This window comes from Rana temporaria, chromosome 11 (assembly GCF_905171775.1).
Source record: "Rana temporaria chromosome 11, aRanTem1.1, whole genome shotgun sequence".
NCBI classification, from domain to species: domain Eukaryota; kingdom Metazoa; phylum Chordata; class Amphibia; order Anura; family Ranidae; genus Rana; species Rana temporaria.
Window position 1 is genome coordinate 116,193,880 of NC_053499.1, and position 8,093 is coordinate 116,201,972.

At 45.3% G+C, this 8,093-nt stretch overlaps 3 non-coding genes across 3 annotated transcripts; 1 reads left to right on the forward strand and 2 right to left on the reverse strand.

Moving 5' to 3' along the window:
* Positions 1-4,057: 4,057 nt before the first annotated feature.
* On the forward strand, positions 4,058-4,129 carry TRNAQ-UUG. Its single transcript has one exon. It is a non-coding gene; the product is annotated as a tRNA-Gln (tRNA).
* Positions 4,130-4,399: 270 nt separating this feature from the next.
* TRNAD-GUC lies at positions 4,400-4,471 on the reverse strand. Its single transcript has one exon. It is a non-coding gene; the product is annotated as a tRNA-Asp (tRNA).
* A 551-nt stretch (positions 4,472-5,022) lies between these two features.
* On the reverse strand, positions 5,023-5,133 carry TRNAL-CAA. The gene is made up of 2 exons: positions 5,096-5,133; positions 5,023-5,068 (listed from the first exon to the last, which is right to left on the reverse strand). It is a non-coding gene; the product is annotated as a tRNA-Leu (tRNA).
* Positions 5,134-8,093: the final 2,960 nt, after the last annotated feature.

An 8,093-nucleotide genomic window follows, 5' to 3' on the forward strand; every position in this document is an offset into this window, starting at 1 on the left:
CTCACTGACCTAGCAGCCGATGCGAAGCTCGTTCAATAGTCTCTGCCACAGACTTAATGAGTGCCGTCGAGTCGTTACACAGTCCTCTGCCACAGGATCGTGTAACCACACACACACTTTGTAAAGTTCCAAAGAAGATACAGGTACAAGGTGCCAGAATCTTTCAGCCAGTCGGCAGCACCGTGAAGTAAATTGGCCAGGTTGCGTCCTCCAATTGAGTCCCCAATTCCTTGGCTTCTTCCTGCAGGCAAGACAGCACAGGACAACCCCTGGACCAGTAGGCCCCAGAAACTCCTGGGCCTACTCTCAGTAGCGGAGTCTCGGGCCAGCAGGCCCCGAGGCCAAAAGACTGCTAACACATCCCTGAGGCCAGGAGCTAAATAGCTTCCTTTACCTTACTGCAGTCCTGGTTTCATGTCCTCATTGCTCGTTTTTGCTTTGATGTTGCTGTAAAACTGCTGTGATCTCCACACTTCCTGGTTGTCTGGCTCCTTATAACCATCATACTAGGAGCTTTTCACGGTGGTCTAAGGCTGCATTCACACCTGAGCGACAAAACGCCCGACGCCGGACGCTTCTGCCGCTAGAGGGGAGAATTCCCATTGCTGTCTATGGAGATGGTTCACATCTCATAGACGCCGAACGCCTGTCGCCTGAAAAAAAGTCCCGGACCCTTTTTTTCAGGCGACAGTGGCGTTTTCCCATTGACAGCAATGGGAAGACTTTTGAAAGGAAAAAAAAAAAAAATGAAAGTTTCATAATCGCGGCAAAATACGCCGCTACCGCCGAACGCGCCTGTCGCTCAGGTGTGAATGGACTCTGTGCTGTCATTACTGTGTGTCTAAAACTTAACAGAACCAATCAGATTCATTTTAAAAACAAAACACTGCCCTGGATTTGTTTGTTTTTGTTCTGTGTGTCTCTTTACTTCACATAAACATGAAACCAGTTTAAAAACGAAAGTGAAACTACAGGCACATTATATGGTTGATTTGTATCTATTTTTAATCATTTTTAAAAGGAATCAGTTAACTTTTATGTCTCTATACCCTGTAAACAGTCATTTCAGCAAAAAAAAAAAATTCCTTTAGTGATCCTTTAAGTACCCCCTCCCAGAATGCATAGCGCCGGGGACCACACCCACTGGACTGCTCCTGGGAAAAAGGCACTCAATACACCCAACTCACTGCATTTCCAACCTTGACTCCTGGTGACAGCGACACCCACAGTCAAGTGGGAAATGTGCAACGCAGCTGAACTGGAACAGAAACCCATAATTTGGCATAATCATTCTGAGCTAAACTACAGCTCAGATAACTAAATTTACAAATAGCGCCTACTCAACAGGAGCAGGGCGCTACACAGGGATGAGCCGAACTTCCCCCGGTTCAGTTCGCAGCAGAACATGCAAACAGGCAAAAAATGTGTTCGAACATGAAAAATCAAAAGTGCTCATTTTAGAGGTTAAAAAGATGAGGATTGGGGCCACTCTGTGCAAAACAAACTGCACAGTGGAGGTAAGTATGGTACGTTTGTTATTTAAAAAAAAGAAAATCAACCTTTACAACCACTTTAAAGTGTAAGTGTAAAGTGTAAAGTTGTAAACCCTTACAGACCACTTACCTACAGGTAAGCCTAGATTAAGACTTACCTGTAGGTACAAGAAATATCTCCTAAACCTACACGGTTTAGGAGATATTTGCAGAAAAGACTGCACCGATGTCTACGGCGCATGGGCGCCTCGTGCCGTTAGTGAAGGCGATCGTGCCGTCACTGACGGTTCCCGCGCGAAAGCGCCAATCGCAGCACCGGAGCCATGATACCCGGAAGTCACTCCGGGAGTAATGGCGGCGACGGAAGAGGCGAACAAGGGCCGCTGTGGGGGCTTTCGATTTCAGGTAAGTACCTCATAATGAGCTAGTATGTTATGCATACTAGCTCATTATGCCTTTGTCTTGCAGGGTTTATTTTTTTCAGGAGGCTTTACTTCCTCTTTAAGGACTTGTTCATATCATAAGGTTTGTAGTGCATTTAGGGTAGCTCACTAATTTCAATTGAAACGCGCAAAAATAGCACAGGCTTAATTTTTTTGACAATTGCACTGCACCAAACCGCATGGTACGTATGAGTGCTTGTGCGCCTGCTAAATGCGTGGAGGTGCCATTAAGAATTATTAGAAACCCACATGCAGTGCTTTAACTGGGCCGGAACGCGGCGGTACTCAGTACCGCCACTTCCAAAAATGGCCCTGGAGAGTACCAGCACCTCTCCGTGCGCCCAGTACGTGGGTTTACAGTACCGGAACGCAGCCGGTGGGCTTGTCGAGTTGCGGGCCGGTAATGTGTGTCAGACAGGCAGCGCAGTCACAATATAAACTGTATGCCGCCCCGCCGGAGCCGACTCACTGCTGCCGAGTGCGCTCCTGGCTCCCTTTCCTCTGTCCTGTCACTCCTGTCCTGTGTGTTTCCTCGACCCCCCCCCCCCATGGAGGAGAGTTGGTTCATTCCCCGGCGTGCGCCGCGTGACGTCACGCCGGAGGCGAGGTGAGAGGTGAGAGGAGGACTCGCGCAGGGAGCTGTGTCGGCGGCAAGGAAAGAAGCCCAAGTCACGAGGAGCCTCAGCTCAGCCTGCGTCTACAGTTCCTAGTGCTGCTACTGTCTGGATCCTGGACTCAGGACTGCAACAGAAGAAAGTAAGAAAATAATTGACTGTATTGGAGGGAGGGGGGGTTGGACTGAGGTGACCATCAGTTTTTTAATAAAAAAAATGGCAGAAAAAAATATTTTTGAGTTATTTTGAGCTTGCCTTCTCTAACTAAAACCCCCCCCCCCCATTAATTGCAGCCTCACTGTGCCACCAAACGCAGCCACTGTGCCCATCAAACGCAGCCACTGTGCCCATCAAACGCAGCCACTGTGCCATCAATTGTCGCCACTCTGCCCATCACACGCAGCCACTGTGCCACCACATGCAGCCACTGTGCGAACACACGCAGCCACAGTGCCATCAATTGTCGCCACTGTGCCATCACATGCAGCCACTGTGCCAACTCACACTGCCACTGTGCCATCAATTGTCGTCACTGTGCCATCACATGCAGCCACTGTGCCCATCAAACGCAGCCACTGTGCCATCACACGCAGCCACTGTGCCACCACACGCAGCCACTGTGCCACCACACGCAGCCACTGTGCCACTATCAATTGTCGCCACTGTGCCCATCTAATGCAGCCACTGTGCCCATCAAATGCAGCCACTGTGCCCATCACACGCAGCCAAGGGTATTTTCATGTTCGGTATTGGGTGGGGGGGGGGAGCACCGGCGCCTAATAGAGTACCGGCACCTCTTTTGGCCCAGTTAAAGCACTGCCCACATGCACCTGCAGAAGTCAGCGCATTTTTGTGTGGTGTTGAAAAACTTGCAATTTTGCACCTGATGTTATCCAGCCCTCAGCCTCCTTATAGCAGTCACAAGGGAAGGTTTTCTTAATTTGACTATCACCCAGCAGAAACTCTCACCTAGGCAGATTTCACTGCAATATCTTTTTGAGGCCCCGTTCACACCTATGCGAATTGGTTGCGGCTTATACCGCTTCCAATTCGCATAACATTATAAAATATTGATTTTAATGATGCTGGTTCACATATGTGCGATGCATTCGCACTGCGCATTGCCCAAAAAAGCGTTTTCTAGGCATTGTGGTGCAGCTCAGGCCCATTATGTTCTATGGGCACGCATCTGATTCGCAGCTGTGTTCAGTTCTCAACAGGATTTCTCTCCTTGCTCACTACACTTCCCCCCCCCTCCTCTCCTCTCCTCTCCCTCCCCTCCCTCTTCCAGTTCAGCAAGTCCGCAGCTACCAGCAGATGAAACACTGAACAGCTCTGTAATCTGTTTGCAGAGATAACAGAGCTGGAATTTGCACAGCACAAGTGTGAACCCAGCCTAAAGGGAAATTTGTCAGACTGCGTTTAGTACCAAAATCTTATAATATACTACATAGTCACAGCTGCAAAGTATATTTTTAGCATGTATTTGAAAGCTTGGGCGGTATGAGGTTCCATGGTGTAATGGTTAGCACTCTGGACTTTGAATCCAGCGATCCGAGTTCGAATCTCGGTGGGACCTAAATGTTTTTTTAAAAACATAACACAATCCTGGTGACTTCCATTTTATGGGTGTAAATTCCATTTTATGAATTCAAATGTTCAATGGTTCATATTGTAATTTTTAAAAGTAAAATGCAGATCACAAATACCGTTTCATGTGTCAGAAAGATTGCACTATGAATGGTTTTATTATGAGTACATGAAATGATATCATGCAATGAAAGAAACGAAAATTTATAAAACAAATCCAGCGAGCCAGCTCTTGCAAGGAAAAAAAAAAAAAGATAGTCTCCCCGTCGGGGAATTGAACCCCGGTCTCCCGCGTGACAGGCGGGGATACTGACCACTATACTAACGAGGATTAACCTGTCTGAATTTCTGCTGGCATCGTAGTACTGGATGTTTTGCTCCAGAATGTCCTAGGAAAGCATATAGCAATATGGTCAAAAAGGATAGTATAGTCTTACTATAATTTGTGTATTGGCTAAAAAGGACCTTCTACCCATCACTCTTTAGCATTCCAGGCAACGTTTCAGGCTGGACGAGCATTGATGTTCAAGTCACCGTCTCTCCTGGAAAGGCGAGTGCTTGAATTCCACCTCTGACACTGTTGTGTACTATTACTTAATTTCTCGCTTTTCATCCAATCTAGGTTTCTATTACTGGTGTAACCAAAGTTCTGATCAAAATTAATTCCTTTACTGGGTAGAAGCTAAATTATTGTATTTCTTTGCACCGTCCTGATCTGCTGGGATAATTATCTGTATATGTAACTCTGTTTATAAACTCTGATCTACATTGCTAAGTAAATTAAATCATTTAATTAGATCCATAACGTAGAAAAACGATTGAAATCATGCTTAAATATAGTATGCTTATTTAAACATAGAACTATGAAAAAAAAAAAAGATGTGTCAGAAGTGGGATTTGAACCCACGCCTCCATTCGGAGACCAGAACACCCAACTGGGGAAGAACTCGCAAGTCTTGAGTCTGGCGCCTTAGACCGCTCGGCCATCCTGACACTTGGTGTGGTAAAGTCTAAAAATCATTTATATTTGACATAGAATGACATCCTACCTACTTTCATGACAAATTTTCAGATCTTAAAAGACTACAATAGTTATGCTGTTCATACACACTTTGAATCTTTGCCCCCTATTCAGCTGCTGCCATTTATTAATAAATATCATATGCTCGATGACACACTAAACAAGTGCTCTCATATAGAATTGCTGGGTAACAGATTTACAAGTCTATCAACATTAATGCTAGCCATACACCAATTGAAGAATCATTCAAATGGATTTTCGAAAAAAGGATCACATGACTGTGAGAGCAAACAATATTGCCATCATGTAATGACCGAATTTCTACCGATAAATTGTTCATTGGACATAAATTAATACGTTTCTTGTTAATTTTTTGCTTCTGGGTCACATATGCGCAGTCCCAACACCTAAATTTTTAACCGATTTTTGATTTGGGCCTATTAACTGGATAAAAAATTAACAAACTGTCCAAATGAGAGATTAAAAAAAAAAAAGCAGAAACGCAACAACTCTTAGATTGTAAGCTCTAACAACCCTCTGATTCCTACTGTATTAAAGTGTATTGTATTTGTACTGTCTACCCTCAAGTTGTAAAGCGATGCATAAACCGTTTAGCGCTATATAAATCCTGTATAATAATAATAATAACTTATAATGAGGTAGCAGTGAAGAGGAGGTGGTGGATCCGTAGTCAAAGTTGATGAACAGGCAAATGATGATTCCAACACAGTGACAAGACAAGCATAAAGATCCACAGCTCCAGGAAAACTAGATTAGGGAAGATCCATAGGACATGAAAAGACGCTATGGCCAAGGCGTAGGATCAGTAAATTGTAAACACTATTAATTAAGAAAATATATCCAAGCTTACACTGGGGTATGAGGAAGACCGTTCCCAGGACAGGGTGAACTCTGCTAGATCAACAGTGAGCCTACTGATCGCTGCGGTTGGTTTACAGCATGGAGAGATGGAGGAAGCTCACTTAGACGCCAACAGTGGCATGGTACATTGTGGCTAGGCTCGCTTCCACCCAGCTCAGTGATTTTCAGCAACCCACGGCTCACTGCTGATCTAGCGGCGTTCACCCCGTCCTGGGAGCTGCCTTCCTCATACACCAGTGTACCTTTGGATATGTTTTCTCAATAAACATTATTTACAATTTACTAATCCTGCGCCTTGGCCATTGCGTATTTTCATGTCCTATGGAACTTCCAGAATCAGGGGATCCATACATCAGTAGCTTTTCTCGGGTGACAGCTATATTTCCTGTTCTGTGAGTGAAGAACGATGACTACCACACAACCAGAAGCCACCATGGATGCTGCCAAGTCCTGCAGAGAGCAAAAAAGTCAAGACAGATTCATTTAATGAAGGTTAGCCGATCAACTGAGTCTGTGGACAGGCACACTCTGTGATCAGTTACAAAGCCTTCCTCGGCACTGAATGTGCATTCAGAATGAACGCTGGATACAGGACAGGCCAGTAGCACAATTGCATATTTTGCAAGCTCTGGCCAGTGATCCATCCTCAAGACCCAGTAACCCAGTGGATTTTTGGTTGGAAAGGTCTCCGAGTCTGATCTTGCCCCAAACATTATATATTTTTTTAAAGCAAAGGCCCTACAGATTAAAATGGTGGGTGTTGCAATTTTTTTCAAAGTATTTGCGCAGCAATTTTTCACCATTTGGAAAAAACATGCTTTTTTAAATTTTAATGCACTAAAACACACTATATTTCCCAAATGTTTGATGAAATAAAAAAGATGATCTTATGCCGAGTACATGGATACCAAACACGACATGCTTTAAAATTGCGCACAAATGTGAAGCAGCGACAAACTACATACATTTTTAAAAGCCTTTACAGGTTACCATTTTAGATCTACAGAGGTCTACTGCTAAAATTACTGCCCTCGATCTGACCTTCGCGGTGATACCTCACATGCATGGTGCAATTTCTGTTTACATTTGAAACCAGACCGACGCTCTCTCCCAAACATATCGCCATATGTTTGGGAGAGAAGCTCGTCTTCCTGCTGATTTAGATTTTGGTACTTCAATTGACAACATCTTTTTGATGTCCCACAAAGGCTATGTTGACAGATTACGGAAGAACTTGCGACAGGCATATGAGAAAGCTATGGAGCATGCCTCTACTAGGGAATTAAGAAACTTTGATTTGAAAGTGAGAATACAGGATTTACAACCGGGAGATTGAGTGTTGCAGGTCTCGCTCACAGAAACAAGTTCCAACCCCTGCCGCTCTGATGGATTAAAAGGATGAGGAAGTTGATGCCCACCGCAAGTTCCTAGTCCTGTGTTATCATCAGGAAAATGGAGGATTGAAAGAGAGGAGGAGGAAGATATAGTCAGGGGAGGGCTGGTAGCCTTAGGCCTGGGGGGCAAGTCCAGTCAGGTGGCCCATAGAGCGTGGAAAAGTGATGGATCAAGGAAAACAGTCAGATTTTTCATGATCACAAGAGTCTGCACAGAGCCTCCCCTTACATCAGAGTCCGCACAGAGCCTCCCCTTACATCAGAGTCCGCACAGAGCCTCCCCTTACATCAGAGACCGCACAGAGGCCCCCCCTTACATCAGAGTCCGCACAGAGGCCCCCCCTTACATCAGAGTCCGCACAGAGCCTCCCCTTACATCAGAGTCCACACAGAGCCTCCCCTTACATCAGAGTCCGCACAGAGCCTCCCCTTACATCAGAGTCCGCACAGAGACTCCCCTTACATCAGAGTCCGCACAAACCCCATATACATCAGATATGATGTAAGGGGTGCTCTGGGAAACTTGATTTAAGGGTGAATGCTGTGGACTATTGTGTAAAGAGGGTCTCTGCTCACAAAAGCCTGCCCCCCTCCCCTTTAACAAAGTCCACAGAGCACCCCTTTTTATACACTGGTGAGCTTACCAGGATGGAGGC